A 23996-nucleotide genomic window follows, 5' to 3' on the forward strand; every position below is an offset into this window, starting at 1 on the left:
TGCCGGTCTACATTCCATATCCTCTCTACTTCGACCATCATCAGTTATTATGCTCCCCAAATAGCAAAACTCCTTCACTGCTTTAAGTCTCTCATTTCCTAATCTGATTCCCTCAGCATCACCCGACTTAATTCGAATACATTCCATTATCCTCGTTTTACTTTTGTTAGTGTTCATCTTATATCCTCCTTTCAAGACACTGTCCATTCCGTTCAACCGCTCTTCCAAGTCCTTTGCTGTCTCCGACAGAATTACAATGTCATCGGCGAACCTCAAAGTTTTTATTTCTTCTCCATGGATTCTAATACCTACTCTGAACTTTTCTTTTGTTCCTTTACTGCTTGCTCAATATACAGATTGAATAACATCGTTGATAGGCTACAACCCTGTCTCACTCCCTCCCCAACCACTGCTTCCCTTTTATACCCCTCGACTCTTATAACTGCCATCTCGTTTCTGTACAAATTGTAAATAGCCTTTCGCTCCCTGTATTTTACCCCTGCCACCTTCAGAATTTGAAAGAGAGTATTCCAGCCAACATTGTCAAAAGCCGTCTCCAAGTCTACAAATGCTAGAAACGTAGGTTTGCCTTTCCTTAATCTTTCTTCTAAGATAAGTCATAGGGTCAGTATTGCCTCACGTGTTCCAACATTTCTACGGAATCCAAACTGATCTTCCCCGAGGTCGGCTTCTACCAGTTTTTCCATCCGTCCGTAAAGAATTCGTGTTAGTATTTTGCAGCTGTGACTTAATAAACTGATAGTTCGGTAATTTTCACACCTGTCAACACCTGCTTTCTTTGGAATTGTAATTATTATATTCTTCTTGAAGTCTGAGGGAATTTCGCCTGTCTCATACATCTTGCTCACCAGATGGTAGAGTTTTGCCAGGACTGGCTCTCCCAAGGCTGTCAGTAGTTCCAATGGAATGTTGTCTAGTCCCGGGGCCTTGTTTCGACTTAGGTCTTTCAGTGCTCTGTCAAACTCTTCACGCAGTATCATATCTCCCATTTCATCTTCATCTACCTCCTCTTCCATTTCCATAATATTGTCCTCAAGAACATCGCCCCTGTATAGACCCTCTATATACTCCTTCCACCCTTCAGCTTTCCCTTCTTTGCTTAGAACTGGGTTCCCATCTGAGCTCTTGATATTCATGCAAGTGGTTCTCTTTTCTCCAAAGGTCTCTTTAATTTTCCTGTAGGCAGTATCTATCTTACCCCTCGTGAGATAAGCCTCTACATCTTTACATTTGTCCTCTAGCCATCCCTGCTTAGCCATTTTGCACTTCCTGTCGATCTCATTTTTGAGACGTTTGTATTCCTTTTTGCCTGTTTCACTTACTGCATTTTTATATTTTCTCCTTTCATCAATTAAATTCAGTATCTCTTCTGTTACCCAAGTATTTCTACTAGCCTTCGTCTTTTTACCTACTCGATTCTCTGCTGCTTTCACTTTTTCATGCCTCAAAGCTATCCATTCTTCTTCTACTGTATTTCTGTTCCCCATTCTTGTCAATCGTTCCCTTATGCTCTCCCTGAAACTCGGTACAGCGTCTGGTTCTTTCAGTTTATCGAGGTCCCATCTCCTTAAATTCCCACCTATTTGCGGTTTCTTCAGTTTTAATCTACAGTTCATAACCAGTAGATTGTGGTCAGAGTCCAAATCTATCTGAAACCTTCTAGTATCTCCAGTGTTCTTCCATGTATACAACCTTCTTTCATGATTCTTGAACCACGTGTTAGCTATGATGAAGTTATGCTCTGTGCAAAATTCTACCAGACGGCTTCCTCTTTCATTATTTAGCGCCAATCCATATTCACCTACTATGTTTCCTTCTCTTCCTTTTCCTACTACCGAATTCCAGTCACCCATGACTATTAAATTTTCGTCTCCCTTCATTACCTGAATAATTTCTTTTATCTCATCATACATTTCATCAATTTCTTCATCATCTGCGGAGCTAGTTGGCATATAAACTTTTACTACTATGGTAGGTGTGGGCTTCGTATCTATCTTGGCCACAATAATGCGTTCACTATGCCGTTTTTAGTAGCTTACACACATTCCCATTACTAAGCCTACTCCTGCATTATCCCTATTTGATTTTGTATTTATAACCCTGTATTCATCCGACCAAATGTCTTGTTTCTCTTTCCACCGAACTTCACTAATTCCCTAACCTGTCCATTTCCCTTTTTAAATTTTCTAACCTACCTGCCCGATTAAGGGATCTGACATACCACATTCCGATCCGTAGAACGCCAGTTTTCTTTCTCCTGATAACGACGTCCTCATGAGTAGTTACCGCCCAGAGATCCGAATAGAGAACTATTTTACCTCCGGAATGTTTTACCTAAGAGAACGCCATCATCATTTAGGCATACAGTACAGCTGCATGCCATCGGGAAAAATTACGGCTGTAGTTTCCCCTTGCTTTTAGCCGTTCGCAGTACCACAAAAGCAAAGCTGTTTTGGTCATTGTTACTGGACCAGATCAATCATCCAGACTGTTGCCCCTGCAACTACTGAAAAGGCTGCTGCCCCTCTTCAGGAACCACACGTTTGTCTGGCCTCTCAACAGATACCCCTCCGTTGTGGTTGCACCTACGGTACGGCTATCTGTATCGTTGAGGCACGCAAGCCTCCCCACCAACGGCAAGGTCCATGGTTCACGGGGGGGAAAATTCAGTAATAAAAAAATTAAATTCAGTAATAAAAAATTAAAGAAAAACCCTAAGTGCCACCGCCACTTTAAATTTAACATTAAATGACAATTTAAAACAATTCTGAACCTCTTCAGGCGTTGACAATAAGCGACCCGCGACATGAATTCGGCCACTCGTCACTTGGGCTAATCAAGTTTTTGTTTAGCTGCGCGCTGCTTCTAAAATGGTTCCTTTATTTTCTTGTAGCTTATCCACTCAACTACTGGTGCACTTTATCACAATACAGTGATACTGTGGTGTCACCGCCAGACACCACACTTGCTAGGTGGTAGCCTTTAAATCGGCCGCGGTCCGTTAATATACGTCGGACCCGCGTGTCGCCACTGTCAGTGATTGCAGACCGAGCGCCGTCACACGGCAGGTCTAGAGAGATTTCCTAGCACTCGTCCCAGTTGTACAGCCGACTTTGCTAGCGATGGTTCACTGACAAATTACGCTCTCATTTGCCGAGACTATAGTTAGCATAGCCTTCAGCTACGTCATTTGCTACGACCTAGCAAGGCGCCATTATCATTTACTATTTATCTTGTATTGCATGTACCGTCAGAGCGATGTTCACCAATTATGGATTAAAGTTAAGTATTCCAGCAGCTACATACTTTTCTTGATAGTATAATTACTTTACCTGTTCCAGACCTCACGCCAGCCTGCGTGAGCTTAAACGCGTGCCTTTCGGCTACCTCCCAGTGACTTGGCTGTCTTGCCAAGTCACAACAGATACAGTTCGTATTATTCGAGCCAATTGTCGGTCCGCTGTAAGATAGTGGTATTATCTACGAACATGTGTTCGAGGCATTCGCTTCTCGGCGCACACACACACACACACACACACACACACACACACACACACACACACACACGCCAACCACTACCAAACAAATCCAGCAAAACGGCTAACAACCCAATTACCTCTGGGCGAGCCGCGACCACTAATCGTACAACACGGACAGGATACCGGTTCCACCGATTCCCAAAAACTCAGCACCTACAATCTACTTGTCTCTCTAACCAGGCTCGCGCTGGATTTACCACAGCAAACTTTACTGCCGAAACTGCCCACAAGACGACAATCAATTGATAGCTCGTACACCTAAATTCGCCAAAACCGGTGTATCATCAGCGACTATTCAGAAAATCCCACAGAATCTCTGTATATTCCGTTGTTCAGCTTTGGGATGAAACAACAGGCACAAAAAAAAAAAAAAGGTTCAAATGGCTCTGAGCACTATGGGGCTTAACATCTGAGGTCATCAGTCCCCTAGAACTTAGAACTACTTAAACCTAACTAACCTAAGGACATCACGCACATCCATGCCCGAGGCAGGATTCGAACCTGCGACCGTAGCGGTCGCGCGGTTCCGGACTGAAACGCCTAGAACCGTTCGGCCACAACGGCCGGCAAACAACCGTCACAGCCACGTATATGAGCAGGGACCTAACAGACTAAATAGCCACGCTGCCTCCGCGAAGTCTCCTTTCCCTCTCCCAAGCCTTAACCGCCAGCTGCGGTGCCTCACTACACCACTCGGGGGTCGCTCTACATCTACATCTACATCCATACTCCGCAAGCCACCTGACGGTGTGTGGCGGAGGGTACCCTGAGTACCTCTACCTTTCCCTTCTATTCCAGTCTCGTATCGTTCGTGGAAAGAAGGATTGTCGGTATGCTTCTGTGTGGGCTCTAATCTCTCTGATTTTATCCTCATGGTCTCTTCGCGAGATATACGTAGGAGGGAGCAAGATACTGCTTGAATCTTCGGTGAAGGTATGTTCTCGAAACTTTAACAAAAGCCCGTACCGAGCTACTGAGCGTCTCTCCCGCAGAGTCTTCCACTGGAGTTTATCTATCATCTCCGTAACGCTCTCACGATTACTAAATGATCCTGTAACGAAGCGCGCTGCTCTCCGTTGGATCTTCTCTCTCTCTTCTATGAACCCTATCTGCTACGGATCCCACGCTGCTGAGCAGTATTCAAGCAGTGGGCGAACAAGCGTACTGTAACCTACTTCCTTTGTTTTCGGATTGCATTTCCTTAGGATTCTCCCAATGAATCTCAGTCTGGCATCTGCTTTACCGACGATCAACTTTATATGATCATTCCATTTTAAATCACTCCTAATGCGTACTCCCAGATAATTTATGGAATTAACTGCTTCCAGTTGCTGACCTGCTATTTTGTAGCTAAATGATAAGGGATCTATCTTTCTGTGTATTCGCAGCACATTACACTTGTCTACATTGAGATTCAATTGCCATTCCCTGCACCATGCGTCAATTCGCTGCAGATCCTCCTGCATTTCAGTACAATTTTCCATTGTTACAACCTCTCGATACACCACAGCATCATCTGCAAAAAGCCTCAGTGAACTTCCGATGTCATCCACAAGGTCATTTATGTATACTGTGAATAGCAACGGTCCTATGACACTACCCTGCGGCACACCTGAAATCACTCTTACTTCGGAAGACTTCTCTCCATTGAGAATGACATGCTGCGTTCTGTTATCTAGGAACTCTTCAATCCAATCACACAATTGGTCTGACAGTCCATATGCTCTTACTTTGTTCATTAAACGACTGTGGGGAACTGTATCGAACGCCTTGCGGAAGTCAAGAAACACAGCATCTACCTGTGAACCCGTGTCAATGGCCCTCTTGAGTCTCGTGGACGAATAGCGCGAGCTGGGTTTCGCAGGACCGTCTTTTTCGAAACCCATGCTGATTCCTACAGAGTAGATTTCTAGTCTCCAGAAAAGTCATTATACTCGAACATAATACGTGTTCCAAAATTCTACAACTGATCGACATTAGAGATATAGGTCTATAGTTCTGCACATCTGTTCGACGTCCCTTCTTGAAAACGGGGATGACCTGGGCCCTTTTCCAATCCTTTGGAACGCTACGCTCTTCTAGAGACCTACGGTACAGCGCTGCAAGAAGGGGGGCAAGTTCCTTCGCGTACTCTGTGTAAAATCGAACTGGTATCCCATCAGGTCCAGCGGCCTTTCCTCTTTTGAGCGATTTTAATTGTTTCTCTATCCCTCTGTCGTCTATTTCGATATCTACCATTTTGTCATCTGTGCGACAATCTAGAGAAGGAACTACAGTGCACTCTTCCTCTGTGAAACACCTTTGGAAAAAGACATTTAGTATTTCGGCCTTTAGTCTGTCATCCTCTGTTTCAGTACCATTTTGGTCACAGAGTGTCTGGACATTTTGTTTTGATCCACCTACCGCTTTCACATAAGACCAAAATTTCACAGGATTTTCTGCCAAGTCAGTACATAGAACTTTACTTTCGAAGTCATTGAACGCCTCTCGCATAGCCCTCCTTACACTACATTTTGCTTCGCGTATTTTTTGTTTGTCTGCAAGGCTATGGCTATGTTTATGTTTGCTGTGAAGTTCCCTTTGCTTCCGCAGCAGTTTTCTAACTCGGTTGTTGTACCACGCTCTACTTTCGGACCTAGACGCACACCGATATATCCACTTTGTCGGTGAGAGGTCTACATGGGAACTAACTCTTTATGTCATACCTTAGGAGCCATTTAAAACGAACAAACACGCAGCGCCACGCCAACTTTTGACAACTAATTAATAATTCGTTGCTGCTGTCGGTTCTCTACGACAGCGGCCGGCTGCTGCGCGTCGCTCAGGCAGCATCTCTGGACACAGCGACGGCGAGCTGTTGCATCGCTGAAGTCGCGCGCGCTCATCACCTTGTTTTTCGTCGACGTTCGCGGCTCATCTACAACATTTTTTTTTTCTTATTGCATCGTTCACGTATATGTACAGTAACCACCCGGTGTTATTATTAAGTTATCGTGTAGGATGCTCAGCACTAGTAAGGACGTGCGTTTCGACACAGCACTTACTCCAAGAAAATTTACATCCCGAAAACCACACTGAAAAGCTTAATACAAGGTTGGGGCCTACTTCATTGTAAATCTGGACGTACGAATGTGCACTTTAGGGAATTATGTGCTTTAGTATGGTTTACGAAATTCCGATGTTCTTGGAGTACCATCTGATGTCCTGTTTCTTTTATGACGGAATATAAGATCTCTTAAAGCTTTAAGCGTACGTACAGGCTTCCTACGTCATCGTAGCTGCGCACACGAAGTACGACTGTTTTCTGGTGGTCAATGGCAACAGCTGAAACAAACCTGTTTCTAATAGCTCGCAGGAAAATATTGCGAATGGTGGTTTGAAAAGCGTCACTTTCAATGTCAATTTCCTTTTACGCAAGATGTATCATGTTGCGTATAAGAATGTGTGATGAATTTTTTAAATCGCCGTTTGATTGACTCTCATTTAAAACTTATCACTTTCAGGAACAGCCGCTTAGAAGAATTTCGAGCCCAGAAGACCAGACATTTAAGTCAGTATTTAAAATTTTCTCTGGCACATTTGCGTGATGTATCTTAAAAGTGTAACACACGTAAAAGAAGGCCAATTTATACGTCAAAGTTTAGCTTTTCTGGTGGCTTATTGATCTTCAAGATCAGTACTATATGCGAATGCGTAGCTTGTCTTGTAGCCACACTTGTATGCTCGTATATTAATTGAAACCATTACCTTTTTCTACTTTGGTGTTCGCGCTACTGAACAATGATGTTGTTGACTTACTACATCACGTGTCCTATGCCGTGGCCCACGAGAGAGGCAGGCTGCGGGGCGTACGTCACGAAGGTATGCCTGAACTGTTCGCTCGCTCTGCTCAGCCGATAAAATGCGTTTCTAAATCTGTTACCTCACAGCTGGGCGTGTACTTATTAACGAGAATTGCATCTTCTACTGGAATCTGCTGTTATCAAGTCTTACTGATTAACAGTAGTACAACAAAATTTAAGATCAATACTCGATGTAAATGGTATAACGGCTTGTTAAAGCATTCTGCTTAATCAGTTTCATTTAATACAAGAAGTGGTGCGTTATGCCTCTGGTAATCGTTTTGAAGTGATTTTAATTTTTTTGTACCCCATTACAGCCGTAACAAATTATAAGTACGATTATGGACTTCCGATCATTGTCAGTAGCGGATTTAAAAATTCTGCGCCCCTAGGCACACCATATTATATACCCCCCCCCCAAAAAAAAAGAAAAAACATGTTTTAAATAATAGCTATTACGCGATCACTTCACTACTGCCGTTTTGGGTGGGAGCGCTGTGAGCTGTTTCCGTACTCTGCTATTCGTTGTTCTGAAGCTCGCGTCAGTGGTCTAGTCGCGCTCAATCAAAATGTAACATGGTTTCTGAACTGTAATTGGTGTACGGCAGCGGATAAAACAAACTTAAAATTGCATTGTGTTAACACAATGAAAGTAACTTTTCTTTTATGGCCCAAAAATTCTGCAGAGCGTGTAGGAGTCAACGGAACATGTCATACATTAGAAATTAATACATACTTTTACAGAGATGGCGTTCAAAATTAAAATGAAACTGTTGTTTTACGATCTAATAACTAGAATGTGTAGCAGTTAAAAAAACACATGTTCGGTATTAATACGTGAATCTATTGGAAAGCGTAAGAAATGAAAACGAAATAGAGATTTCGGTGCACGAACTGATAACTAAATACAGACGAACAAACACAGAACTGGATTTACTATTACATAATTTTACAGACTAGTACGGAAAAATCAAATTTGTTTTATGATCTAGTAGTTACTGTGTAAAGCATTATGGTCTGTATCACTAGATGCTGCATAATAAGTGTACACAATACCTTTAATCCATGTAAGGGCTGAATGGTTTCGTACTGCAGCTGCTGCTCTCAACCATAGCTCTTTCTAACGGTATTAGCAAAGCTTGTATGTATTTATCGACAGAACTGAACTACATTGTCACTTTTTCATCTGAGCGTACTCTCCGGTAACGTATATTTCCTCGATGACTAGACATTTCAACAGACGCCAAGAATACGCTTTAGTTGTAATACACTACAGTATCAGCGGCGAGCGGCCTGGGCCATTCGTGTATTGTTTAGTACTGTCGGGCCCCTGGGGTCACATCTGCATGTAAACGAGGTTTAGTTCCGCATTCTGCCATCGACAATTGTTAAATAAACAGGTAATATGTAGTTTGTAAATCAAATGAATGTGCTCTTAAGTTATAATAAAAAGCACATTATAATCTGAAATTTTTAAAACTAATATGAATAAATAAACAAACTCACCAGTCGGCAGAGTTTGCGTCTGGCTTGGACGGCAGAAAACTCGTTGATCGTATCTTCATTGTTCAGACGGTTATCTGTTAGGAAGTCCGCTTCGATGTGAAGAATGGACAAGGCGTTTAATCTCTCCTTAGACAACGTAGAACGTAGGTACGATTTAAGTCTTTTAAGAGCCGAAAACGAGGGTTCTGCTGAACAATTTGTAAGTGCCATACATAAAAATATTCTAAGAGCAATGTCAACATTCGGAAACACGGACTGTAACCTCATTTTTCGCAAAAATTTACTCGTTTCAACTGGCGTATCACTAATCTCAGAAGATTTCAAAAGTTCTGCGAAATGTACACATTCACTAGGGAAGGAAGGCTCTATATCTGTCACACATGACGCTTGGAGTTTTGCTGCGCAATATCGTCAGGTGAAATGTTCTTAAGGTTACTGTAAACTGTGAAGGAGTCCGACAGTGTGCTATAGCTTTCCTTCTTCTTCACTAACTCCGCGTTCAGTTTGCCGAGTACTGGGAGAAATGTTTCGACTGTAAATTTTTCCCTTCCAGTCAGAAAAACTTCTTCAGAGTCCGCTTCTCATCATAAAGTTTGCGTTTTTGTGATCTTTTATAGGTGCCTTCATAGTCTATATCAGCCACCAACTCCATGGATTTTTTTTCATAATTCGAACACGAATACGTGCAATAAATCCTACAAGTGATTCATATAATTCATGCACTACTTTAGTATCAATTTCAGATTTACACAGTTAGATCGCTGGAGTATGTCCTTCCAAACTGTCATCATGAATACTGTTTCTAGTCTGCTGATTTGATTCAGTAACGCTGAGGCCTCATTTCGCACAAGTGGTTTTTCAAACGTATTATTGGCATTTGTGTGAGGGCATTGATAAAGCCCTCCCACTTTTCATATACACTTACACACGCTTCTTCTATTGCTGACCAACATATTTTTTATAAACTTTTTACCGTTTTGCTTCCTGGTTCGTGAATGAAAGAACTTTATCCCAGCGCTGATTAGAAGCAGAGAAAAAATTATAAAGCTTCTGCACTACATTGAAAAATGACATGCTTCCTGACAACAGCTTGCAACACTAGTGCCGACTACATTCAAAGAGCGTCTGCATAAGGCACATAATGCGCCTTCAGATGCGTGCCTGCAAACCAGTGTAGGTTTCTGACATATTGCTTGCGCTCTCATATGACTAACCTTACAGTCAATAATATCAATGGACTTTATAGACAGACTTTTAGTACGGCCTCAGCTAAGTTTTCGGACTTGGGTCCTGGGTTGGTAAAAACAGAAGAAAACGTTCAACAGGTTCACCATTCTCGTTCACATATCTTAATATGAAAGATAATTTATCAATATGTTAAATGTCCGCAGAAGAATCTACTAGGCAAGCGGAGTGGCCGTGCGGTTTGAGGCGTCATGTCACGGATTGCGCGGCCTCTCCTGCCGGAGGTTCGAGTCCTCCCTGGGGCATGGGTTTGTGTGTGTTGTTCTTAGCATAAGTTAGCTTACTTTAGTTTAAGTAGTATGTAAGTCTAGGAACCGATGACCTCAGCAGTTTGGTTCCTTAGGAATTCACACACATGTGAACATTTTTTGAACAGAGTCTACTACTATAGAGAAATATTTGATTTAACTTACGATAATTCTTTTTATTTGTTCAGAAAGAAGCTCCATTATTTCATCACGGATTGCTGAAGAAAAATAACTTACATGTCCCCGCCCTGGATTTCCATATCGTTCAATGTGCTCTGCGAGAAAAGAATCAAACTCGGCGCGACTACCTCAGCAGTTTGGTCCCATAAAAGTTACCACAAATTAAATATTTTTCTATGACTATTTTCACGTAATTTTTTATGATAATCAATGATTGATTGAATAATTCATGCAACGATAACCGTGCCGTTATTCTTATTGTATGAAATAGTTCAAGAGACATCATACATTGACTATTATGTAATGAATGGAATCTTTCAACGTGTCCACATAGGGAAGTCCACGACTTCTTAGCTTCTTCACTACTGCAAGCACCCTTTTCAACACACTGCGCCTGTACATTTTTTCTGTCTCAACATATGACTCGAAATGGTTATCTATTGTTCCAAGTGACTTTTTTCCTGTTAAGTGTGATAACTCAGAATATTTGTGTTCAAGTGAATTCTCATGATGAGATAAAATATTAAATATTTTCCCAATCTGCAATACCATTAGTAGCAATCGCGGCCTTACCTCCGAACAATTTACATGGTGCACAAAAAACAGCACCGGTGTTACAGCAGTATACTAGAAAATCACGCAAAGTCGATTCATCATTTAAAAGTTTACAGTAAAATACATTTTTGTTCAAATATCTGGTTTTATCTCCTATTGATCTTCTTGAATTAGAAAATCACCATTACAATTTTGATTAATGCCACGTTGTAAGAGAATGTCAAAATGGTTCAAATGGGACTAAGCCATGTCTCCGCAGTATCCTTTCTTTCAGGAGTGCTAGTTCTGCAAGGTTCGCAGGAGAGCTTCTGGTAAGTTTGGAAGGTAAGAGACGAGATACTGGCAGAAGTAAAGTTGTGAGGACGGGGCGTGAGTCGTGCTTCGATAGTTCAGATGGTAGAGCACTTGCCCGTGAAAGGCAAAGCTCCCGAGTTCGAGTCTCGGTCGGGCACACAGTTTTAATCTGCCACGAAGTTTCATATTAGCGCACAATCCGCTGCAGAGTGAAAATTTCATTCTGAAAGTTGCTTTCTTCTTCTTTTTTCGGTGTTGTGAAGTATATTTCACACATTATTAGATACTGTGCTTATGTTCTTTTCGTATAAACATGTGTTTAAAAATGTTAAACTTCCCCAGTATCAACATATTTTGTTAAATGGGTGTCATTAAATCAAAGCTCAGATATTGAAGGCCACAGAGTTTTCACATTAATTACAGTAATGGAGGGTTGACTTGATACTTCCTCAGTAATTTCTACAAGAAATTTAAGTAGAGTCGGGTTTTACATACTGAGGCTCACACATATTACAGTATTTGAGAAACTGCTGTTTAGTTTATCACAGCTTTTCAGGGGTAACGGGAATATTGGTAGGGTTAAGTAGAAGCCAATAACATTCCCGGAATAATAACGTTTCAAAAATTGTATTGTATTGCCGTATTAGCAGCTTACTTCAAAATATTTTAAACAATCATGAAGATGATACCAGACAGAAACTCAAAGCTAAATTTCCATTCTGTCACCAAGTAAACTGTATTTTTCCAAGCTTGTGTTGTCGACCTTGATTCTTAAGGCTTATTTAAACCAGCAAGTTGTTTAACAATATTAAAAATTTTTGTTGTTTGTAAGCGCAGTTATTTTAAAACATAAAACGTTAAAAAGAGTAAAGAGCAAAAAATGCCGCAACCTTAAGGTGCCGCCCATAGGCCCGTGCCTAAAATATAGTGGGTCTGTATGTGAATCCGCCACATTCATTGTAGGACCAATAACAGTAACACTCCATAATAGCGGATTCCAGTAGAAGATACAATTCTCGTTTGTACGTGCACGCCTAGTTAAGAGTTAACCGGTGTAGAAACGTAGTTTGTCTGTTGAGAGCGAGCGCCTGTCTTTCTCGTAGGCCTCGGTCTATGCTCTGGATATCTGCTTTCATTGGCTGGCGAGATCACGTGATTTAAGCTATGACTGACTGACTGACAAAAGAGCATCGGAATCTCGATTTCCATGCTTCAGAAACTAACGTGCTGTGTTTGGTGGAATTCGAACTTGTACTTTTGTAATATGAAAATATACAGCGTACTTGTTGTTCCTTTTTTTTCGCTCGCGGTCGTTTACTAATGTGCCGAGAAGTTCAAGCGTGGAAGTATACTGTCACTTAACATGCAAAAGGTGTATTTTCATCTGGGAGAAAGTGTATATTGAGCCGGGAAAAATCGGGGAAGGTTTTTTCGTTGTCCGCGTATACACACTGTAGTAAAAATATGAATGCAATGAATTCTAGCATTGCATTTTCTATCCTACACGTTGAACATCATGATGTACTGTAAGCAACCAACTTAACGTTTAAATTGAAGGAAATTTTACAATGTGAACATCATCCCTAAAACGTTCCTTGGTTTGAAAAGAAGAGTCGGTTACCAAAATTGCATGATGATGTGGAACACGCAACCTAGAAAATGCAGTGATAGAAAATACTAATGCATAAATAATTGCCACGCGGAGTAGCTGTGTGGTCTGAGGCGCCTTATCACGGTTCGCGCGGCTCCTCCCCCAAACACACACACACACACCACACACACACACACACACACACACACACACACACACACACACACACACACCGGAGATTCAAGTCCTCCCTCGGGCATGGGTGTGTGTTGCCCTTAGCGTAAGTTAGCTTAAGCTAGATTAAGTAGTGTGTTAGCTTAGGGACCGATTACCTCAGCAGTTTGGTCCCATAAAAGTTACCACAAATTAAAAATTTTTCTATGACTATTTTCACGTAATTTTTTATGATAATAAATGATTGATTGAATAATTCATGCAACGATAACCGTGCCGTTATTCTTAATGTATGAAATAGTTTTGAAAAGTACAAATCATGAATCTTTTCTCAATTAGGCCCTATTGTATGATATGGCAAATAATTTCTGTGTCCCACCGTCAATGCAACAGTGCCAAGGATACAGTAAACATGCAAAAGTGCATCGGTTATAAGTTATTTATACTCAGGACAGGTTTCATGCGCTTACTGTAATCGCCTCAGTACCATAGAAACGTCGGTTTGGACCCTGTTGCATGCAATGGCGAAGAAATTTCTGTGACCCATTGTCAATGTGAGAGTGCCAAGGCTGGAATAAACATGCAAAAGTGCATCGGTTACAAGTTACTTATACTCAGGAGAGGTTTCATGAGTTTATCTTAATCGCCTCACTACCTTAGAAACGTCGTCTTATACCCCACTTGTATGCAATCGCGAAGCAATTTCTGTGTTCCATCGTCAATGTCACAATGCCAAAATGGTATAAACACGCAAAAGTGCAACGGTTAGAAGTTATTTATACTTCATGTGCTTAACATAGTCCCCTTAGTACCATAGAAAAGTCGGCTTAGACCCTGTTGTATGCTAAGGCGGAGTAATTTTCATGTTCCATCGTCAAAGCGACAGTGCCAGGGCTAGAATAAACATGCAAAAGAACGTCGGTTACAACTTAGGAGAGTGTACATGAGATTACCGTAATTGCCCTAGTACCATAGAAACGTCGGTTTAGACCCTGTTGTATGAAATTTCGAAGCAATTTCTGCGTCCCATCGTCAATGTGACAGTGCCAAGACTAGAATACACTTGCTAAAGTGCATCGGTTAATAGATATTTGTACTCAGGAGAGGTTTGGTGTGCTTACCTCACTACAAAAAAAGGTCAGGTAGGCCCTGTTGTGTGCAATGGTAATGCAATTTCTGCGTCCCATCGTCAATTGGAGAGTGCCTAGGCTAGAATAAACATGCTAAAGTGGATCGGTTAAGAGTTACTCATACTCAGGAGAGGTTTCATAAGCTGACCATAGTCGGCTCAGGATCGTAGATTGTCGGTTTAGACATTGTTGCATGCAATGATGAAGCAATTTCTGCGTCCCATCGTCAATGTGACATTGTAAGACTAGAATGAACATTCAAAAGTGTAACGGTTTCCAGTTATTTATACTCAGGAGACGTTTCAGGCACTTACCATAATCGCCTCTGTACCATAGAAACGTCGGGTAGGCTAACTTGTGTGCAATGGCAAAACAATTTCTGTGTTCCATCGTAAATTTGACAGTGCGAAGGCTAGAATACACATACAAGGTGCATCGGTTACAAGTGTTTATACTCAGTAGAAGTTTAATTCGATAACCGGTATCGCTTCACTACCGTAGAAACGTCGGGTAGGCCAAGTTGTGTGAATAGCGAAAGAATTTCTGTGTTAAATCGTCAATTTGACAGCGCGAAGGGTGAATAAAAATGCAAAAGTGAATCGGTTACAAGTTATTTATACTCAGGAGAGGTTTTATGCGCTTACCTTAATCGCCGCAGTACTATAAAAACGTCTTCTGATACCCTATTGTACACAATGGTGAAGGAATTTCATTGTCCCATCGTCAATGTGACACTGTTTAGGCTAGAATGAACATGCAAAAGTGCATCGGTTACAAGTTATTTATGCTCAGGAGAGGTTTTATGCGCTTACCGTAATCGCCTCAGTAGCAGACAAATGTCGGCTTAGACCCTGTTGTATGTAGTGGCGAAGCAATTCTTGTGTCCCATCGCAATGTGACAGTGCCAAGACTAGAATAAACATGCAAAAGTGTATCGGCTACATGTTATTTATACTCAGGAGAGGAGTCATGCGCTACTTTAAACGCCTCACTACCGTAGAAACGACGGCTAGACCAAGTTGTGTGCAATGGACAATCAATTTCTGTGTTCCATTGTCAATTCGACACTGCCAAGGCTAGAATAAACATGGATATGTGCATCGGTTATAAGTTATTTATACTCACGAGAGGTTTCATGATTGTACGTTAATACCCTTAGTACCATAGGAAACTCGGGTTAGAACTTCTTGTATGCTATGGCGAAGCAATTTCTGTGTCCATCGTCTATGTGACTGTAGGAAGGGTAGAATAAACATGCAAAAGTGCATCTGTTACAAGTTGTTTATACTCAGGAGAGGTTTCATGCGGTTACCGTAATCGCCTCAGTACCATAGACACGTCGGCTTAGACCCTGTTGTATGTAGTTGCGAAGCAATATCTGTGTTCCATAGTCATGTTACACTGCCAATTCTGGAATAAAAATGCAAAAGTGCATCGGTTACAAGTTATTTATACTCAGGAGTGGTTTCATGCACTTGCCGTAATCGCCTCAGTACCATAGAAACGTTGACTTAGACCCTGTTGTATGCAATGGCCAAGCAGTATCTGTGTCCGATCGTCATGTGACAGTGTCATTTAATTTAATGAATTAGAAGTTATCAGGTCAGCGTAGCATAATCTGGTGTGCTGTAAAATATCAATAAATTTAGTGTTGTTGTTTAGTGATTACGTGTTACTTCGAGAACTATTATTTGTTAAATTGAATAATATCACCACAAGTTCAGATTTTAAGTTTGGACTGTACATCATAATAATTTATTTTTATTTTATGTTCGTGTACCGCCTCTACTTTTGTTGACATACAAAACACAGTAGCATGTTTGTTTTATAGATTGACTGCCCTGTGAAAGTGGTCTGTGCGAGGCTGTTCACGGGTATCAATCCGCTCCCAGCACTCCCGTTAGAGGTGACAACTGCGCGGAGTGTAGGGCTATGCATTCATTTTATGGGCATGTCGCATGTCATGGAAATATAATCAGTCTCTGAAAGTAATCTTTTATTTGTCTCAACCACCTTATATTTCTGGAATTAATTTGTCTGATAAGTAAATGCGGGACTTGATATTTTATACCGTGGCAAAGCTCTATTAATCTGTCTTCTGAAACCAGCCCTTTCTACCACATTTATTGTCTCATTGTCAAGTGACGAGTTAATTTCGACAGTTAGGAGATGGTAATTTTTGGTCTTGGTGTCATTAATAGCCCATAGGTTACCTATTTCTTCAAGACTCAGTTGCTTTTTTGATGTCGAAGGTTTTCTGACATCTGTATCTAATTTCTCGCCCCTTAAGGAAGCATATGCTGCGACTTAGGATGTTCGTTGCTGTGTTTGTTTTTCAAATGATTTATCATTCTTGATGTAGTCGCTTTCTTTCCGAACAAATTTTATTTCGTACAATTTGCACATAACACTTCTCGGATTATTTTAATCGTCCACGAAGTTTGTCAATATGGGCGATTTTTTAGAAACCATAATCGATGATTGTTGGTTCTACCTTACGATATCACTTTCAAACAAATCAAAACGTGGAGAGTACGATAAACATGCAGCGCGATAACAATTGTGTGCGAGGGACAGCGGGGCGTTGGAGGAAAGTAAGTGCATTTGAACAAAAGGGCGAGAAACATACACGTCGATTTCGATACAAGTTTTCCCGCCACGCGCTGGCCGAATACTTGTGCCTAATATTTGGCTAGAAAGCCCGAAAAAATATTCGGTATTCGGTGTGTGGTTGAATATACTGTTCGTAGCAAGCCTGCCGTTTACCCATTTCTGACTTCATGTCAGACTGTTTAAAGATTCATGTAGAAGTTTGACAACAATTTCGCACGTCATATCATCTTCACGCGTATTTCCTATTGATTGCTCTTTTATTTTACTTTTTACCTAAAAAAAGGTTCCAGTGTGTATCAGAAGCTGAAATTAATAGCTGACGTCAACTAAGTACGAGTTATAAAGCAAAATCACGACGGGTTCCGATATGATTATTCTAACCATTTCGAAGTTAAACTATAGATGTGATAGCATGTAACGTCACTCTGTGGAAACCTATATTTCGAAAAAAATGTGGGAACTGTCTGAAGAATGTGGGAACTGTCTGAAGACGTCTTTTTTCCTTATTTTAGTATTCTCAGTGGACATGTTTTTGTTTATAATGTCCAGCGTTTCGTTTTATTGAAAAATATGCCAAAAAAGTATATTTCGTGTCATAGATAAAGTCGTTCTAAAAATATCAAAATTTTGCCTAGGCACTGCTCAAGATCAGGTATTGAATAACGTGAAGCTAAGGACTGACGACGTCGCGGAGCAGATGTGATTTGTCTTCCCTTTATAGTATCTCTGTGTTAATATACCAGCGTATCGATGAACACCGTTATCAAACATCTGTCTCTAAAAAGTACGTGCATCAGTTCATGAATTATTGTTTACAGTGGCCTTCTTTTTTCTTTATCTATTTGTAAACGAATTACGTAACTTCGTTTAACATAATCATGAACACTAGGGCCTGCTTTCCCACTGATCATGTACGACTGCATGTTTGGGCATTTGCCGTGGAAAGGAAAGGTCTTCGGGAAACCAAGCACACTAAATCATGCCTTAAACTTTTTTACCCTACTGTTTTATGACTGAGGCTTTTGGTATAGAAAGAAAACTAAAACCAGATGCTTCGCTACTAGTTTTTAAATTTGCCCTGCAGTTAGTAGCACTTTAATAAGACAGAAGTGTATGCCAACTCAGAAAAATATGCATGGCATGTGTTCTACTTTGGGCAGTGAAATGCAAGATGGATTTGTAGTACTTCTATCGATATGACTGCAAAGAAAATTGATCAAGATTCTGAAGCAACTAAACGTTAATTCCATATGGCCCACTACAACAATTTTCTTAGTAATCAACGTTTCTCTGTAGGTTTAGGTTTTTGTCTTAATGTAGTTTCATTATCTGTAGAGACCTAAAACGAAAAGGTCTGTTTTGCGTAAAACATTATGGATAAAAGCTAATGTTATTTCAATTTTTTAAACAATTCGTATGTGTTTTTGACAAATTGTGCGAAATCATTATGCCTGCCAAACCGATGCTTTACCTGCCGGTCTTGTGAGAAGGACTGGGGGAGGGGTTGGCGTACAGTATAGCAAAAAGAGGAAATTAACCTACGAAAAAGTAATTGTAGCGCTTGTAAACGTATATACAGAAGGGAACTATGTATACAGTAACCATTTTAGTTACGCTTTTAAAATGATAATAATTGCTCTAACATTGAGAATTTATCAGAAATTACGTTATTTTTGCATGAATGTGAAAGAGGTCGAAGTGGCATACACACAGGCTCTTGGATTCTGAAATACTTAGAAGATAAAACCATCACCAAAAACAATGATGAACTTGAAATTGCAGTAATTGCGTAATTGTAGTGGGTAGCAGATGAACAGATTCACAATGGGAATGTACTTTTACGCTGTGCAAAAATTTCAGATCAAATCGATCACACATAAATTTTTGATTACAGGTCGCAACCAAAACAAAGGAGACAATTTTCATTCCGTCGTCGAGAAGTCGATTAAGCGAACTCTTGTCTGTATCCCCACTGATATGTCAGATTAATTCGGTTCGCACGAAAAACTGGAGCTCCATATAAAGTAACAGAATTGAGTTATCAGGATTTTGTGGACATAAAACAGGATCCAAACAGGATCAAACAATAACAAAACATCAAATAGTGAACTGAGCAAAACAAACTACAGAAAAATAACCCAGGCATTATTATTGTGAAAACCATACTCGAAGAAAAGAAATGCGGAGATCAACGTCAATAGTACGGCAACTGAGCAACTATGCAATGCAGTGCCATGTCGTGTTCAAAGAAGAACGGAATTTCTGCTGTAAAGAAAGCTCACATGGAATCCCATTGCTCTGCGAAAAGTATTCCTACATTCTGTAAGTCCATTAATTAATCTAGGTTTTCGTTAATTATGTTACTTAAATTGTACCTAATTAATTGGTACCTATTAAATTGCATTAATTTTCAAAACTTTTTAATTTCGTAATTTTCTATTAAAACAATTAAAATTGTTTTTCAACCTTGTATTCTAAATTAAGTTGTAATTTTGCATGATTGAAGTTCGAAAGTAATCAAAGAAATATTATAAGGGGTTGAAAAGTGGTAAAAGTAAGCCCTTTTACATAAGGAGTCATAACAAAACCAAGTTCTTAGAAAACCAAGTACACAGAGAATTAATTTGTAACAATGTGATAGCACCTACATTCGACGAGGAAAGAGTTAAAAGATTCAAATCACTGTTCTGCAGAATATAATAGACTTTATCGCCATTAACTTACATGAAATTTAAAAGAAGCGGATACTATTTCAATGGAAGTGTTATGGAATTTTTTAAGTGATTTTTCTCAAGTAATGCATTGTTGACTTGTTTCATTTTTCTTGGCTTTGTGCGATACGTATTAGAAATACAGCGTGTCACTCGAGCTGGTAAAATCTATAGTTTATTTCTGCTATGAAAAGAAAAACGTGTGATTAGCTGTAATTTGCACAGCGCGTAGAACAGGTTATTCCAGCCACATAATTTAAACATTGGGTTCCACACTCAGCAGAGATAGTGGAATGCGCGGTTTGCCAAAGGTTTTCGAAGAGGCCATTGCCGAGCGCTTACGACAATGCGCGTGCGCAGTAATCCTTGTGCAGTGCAACCTCTGGTAGTTCAGTCATTGTGGTTGCCTGTAGTGGATCGTTAGGTTGCAAGTAAGAGTGCACGAAAAACCGCTTAGGCCGCTGATTTTGTGGAACAGGTTATCGAATCGAGTGACGTCTTAACTGATCAACACGCGCGTGCCCAGAAACATGGGTGATAGGAGTAGTGATTGAATTACTGAATCAATATGCTTCATAACGACATCCGTGCGAGCGGAAGTAGTGGATTTCTTACGGCACTGATGTTAGGATATGTCATATTAAGTTTTGAACTGTGACCACGTGTTGTGGCGTATCCCACTGTGAAAGGCGAACAACGCTAAGTGTTTGACAATGTAGTTGATTAACTTAAACCGTTGATGCAGTTTTCGTATATAATGCTTTCGTTTAGAAAATCTATTACGTATCACTTAATAATATCAATTATTATCAGTCGTACGGTCTCCGCAGTTTAGTGCTATGCAGTCATTTTATGAGCAATCAGACATGATCAACAATCAATTGAGCTCTGACATTCGTATAATTGTTTCACGACCGTACTATTGTTGCTATTGGATCATTTGTTTCTATAATTTTGAAAGCGGATTCTTGTCTAATAGTCGACCTTTAATTTCTATAAATTTTCAAGCAGTGCTGGCAGTTGCGTCAAATTAGATTAGTTGCTACTAGTCTCGTCATTACTTAGTTTCTTCTGTTGCTGTTTCCGTAGAAGTATTCACACATTATTTCTATGGTCGATCGGATAGTAGGTTTTAGTGTTTTTGTTCATCTGAATGTTGGTTCTTGTGTCTTGGTGATACATTGCACCTCGCTTCTGAAGCTGGGCGTTCACTTCGCTCAAAGTCTCTAAAGCTCCCCAAGAACGTTACAATATTTCGTTAGTTCTTGAAACAAACAGTTAAAGACTACAACACTTGAATCGCGGTTGAAGCTTCTTTTACTCAATAACAAACACAAAGAATTCGTATAGACACTTCTAGTACTCGAGAGAATACGGAAGGTAACGATCCTCGACAGTTTAGGTGACACAGCATCAGTGAAAGTTGACGTTTCTTGAGTTTTTCTTTATATTACTACTAACGTGTTGTCCATTCGTCGGCTTTGACCGATGACGTCAGAAGTGGCCAGAGAGCATTTATTACACAGATGAAAGAGCTGGGAAGAATGTTCAGAAACAAAGGAATACGAGAGACGAAAAATATAGTTGACATATATAATGGCCAATAGTATGTTCACGTTAAGGTTATCGCGTGTTTCTATCGTATTATTTCTCTTGAAAACGAAAGGGAAAAATTGGTTGGAAAATATTGGTAGCATAGAATACATCACGTCACATATATATGAGTTTTATGTCGAAACTCATTCTAACTGTTGTAGGCGACTTACCTACAACAAATAATCGCATAGCCGTCCGGTATATTGTGTTAACGAAAAAAATATTTATTCGCAAAAACTCACAATTAGAAGAAACTAAAAAAAAAAAACAGAGAAGTAACAAAAACTAAGAGACTATAGTCTTACGGCAAAGATAAAAAAACACATGACCAGAAAAAAACTCTCGCGCACTTTTGATATCACTTTGCACCAGGCATGAAAAATATGACTGCCACATAGCCCCGCCCCCCTTAAAGTGCGGAGCCCCAGGGATATATTGATACTTGAGTTTTATTCGACGTCGAGCTCTGGAGTGCGTCGGGTGTCTCGGTGGCGGTGACGTTGTTTGTGGTGGTGATTCACCTGTCTCGGACGATGTACTGAGTGCTGTTTCGGTATGCTCTCCGTCCATCATGTGTTGATGCACGGGCGTGGTGTCAGAGGTCGGAGAGGGTAAAACCCATGCTGGTTTGACACGTTCAGTCGATACCTTTGTCGGAACAACATTAAACATTATGTCCACGGTACGCTTATTTCTACTCAGCACCTGAAATGGGCCCGTATATGGTGGTTGTAAAGGCGATTTGACTGAGTCTGTTCGAACATTACGTGAGAGCAATCGTATAAGTCTTTGTGTACAAACACCTTACGTTTGCCATGGCGAGAAGGTGGCGGGCAATGTATATTTGTGCAGTGACGTTTTAGTTGCTGCACTCAGTGTGTGAGGACCTCTGATCCAGGTAGTGAGGTTGGTACTAAATAATCTGCAGGAATCCGTAGCGGCTCGCCGTAAACCATCTCGGCAACTGATGCACCAATATCGGGTTTGTGAACTGTCCACAGGCCTAACAACACTAATGGTAATGCTTCCGTCCATCTCTCTTGATGACACATCAATGTTGCTTTGAGTGTTCTGTGCCATCGTTCGACCATACCATTACTGGCAGGGTGATAGGTAGTCGTGTGGTGGCATTGGAAACCGCACATTTTGGATAGCTCGAGGAACAACGTAGATTCGAACTGACGTCCTTGGTCAGTTGTGACATGAAGGGGGCATCCAAAACGGGCAACCCACGTACACAGAAACGTCTTCGCAGTAGTTTCGGCTGAAATATCGACTATTGGAGTTGCTTCTGCCCATCTTGTGCACCTATCTATGGCTGTAAACAAATATCTGTAACCCTCTGACTGTGGGAGAGGTCCAACCAGGTCCACGTGAACGTGTGCGAATCTAGCAGAGGTACCTTGAAAATCTCCAATAACAGCAAGCACATGTCGTCCTACTTTACTTTGTTGACAAGGAATGCAGGAACGTACCCAAAGGCGCTCGTCTCTTTTCATAGAAGGCCACACATAGCGGTCTGTCAGCAGCTTGATTGTAGCGTTGGCTTCTCGGTGCGATAGTGTGTGGACACTGTCGAATGCCGTGTTGCGCAATATTTCTGAAGTGAATGGTCTTGGTCTGCCTTGAGAAAAGTCGCACCACAGCTTCCGCTTGGAGTTAGGCACCAGAATTTGCTCGAACTTCAGACCTGTAGACGGGTCGTTTAACAGCTGTCGTAGCTCTGCATCCTTGGTCTGTTCCACTGGGAGTTTATCATAGTCTATAATTTCTGAAATCCCGCAAATACGTGAAAATTAGTCAGCCACTAAATTTTCTGCGCCTCTTAAACGGCGTATATCTGTCGTGAACTGACTTATGAACTCAATATAACGGAATTGTCTTGGTGAGCACTTATCACTTTTGTTTTTAAAAGCCGATGGGTTTGTGGTCTGTAAACACAGTCACTGGTCTAGCCTCTATTTGTGGGCGGTAGTATCGAATTGCTTCGTAGATCGCGAACAATTCTCTGTCAAACGCGCTCCACTTCTGTTGTGCAGTCTGTAACTTTTTAGAGTAAAACCATAGTGGTTGCTGGGAATGAAAGGGCAGATCTCGCAGCCAAGGAGGCGTGTCTCGCCCCACAAGTATCTCAGTGTGCTATCCCCTTGCACGCACTCAGCTCGCTGTTGAGCTCACAGGTCATGCGTCGGTGGGAGGATGAGTGGCTGGAAGTGACTGACAATAGACTCCGTATAGTCAAGCCCACAACGGGTGTGTGGTGTACTTCCTTTCAGCCCCATCGACGGGACGAGGTTCTCCTCACTCGGCTTCGAATAGGCCACAGCCCTATGACGCATGGCTTCCTGCTCCGGCGAGAGGACCCTCCAATGTGTGGTGCTTGCGGCGTCCAGGTCACTGTGCGCGACGTTTTATTGGATTGCGTTTTATTTTCTGACCAGCGGGTCGCGGCTGACTTGCCAGCGGACCTGCCATCTCTTTTAGGCAACACTCGGACGAATGTGGCTAAAGTTTTAAAGTTCTGTGCCCTGTCAAATGTTTTTACAAAGATTTTAGGGAGAGGATTTTAATTTGCTCACTGTGTGACAAGCTCGCCCATATTTTATGTAAGTGGCCAGCTAATAACAATTTCCTGTGACATTCTTGTTGCTATATTTCCCCTTTCCTTAGGTTTTACTTTCTTAAGTAGCATTTTCCTTCTTTTCCTGCTTTCTTTGAGTGTGTGATTTAGTTTTCTTAGATCTGTCCACA

Source organism: Schistocerca piceifrons, chromosome 6 (genome assembly GCF_021461385.2).
Source record: "Schistocerca piceifrons isolate TAMUIC-IGC-003096 chromosome 6, iqSchPice1.1, whole genome shotgun sequence".
Taxonomy (NCBI): domain Eukaryota; kingdom Metazoa; phylum Arthropoda; class Insecta; order Orthoptera; family Acrididae; genus Schistocerca; species Schistocerca piceifrons.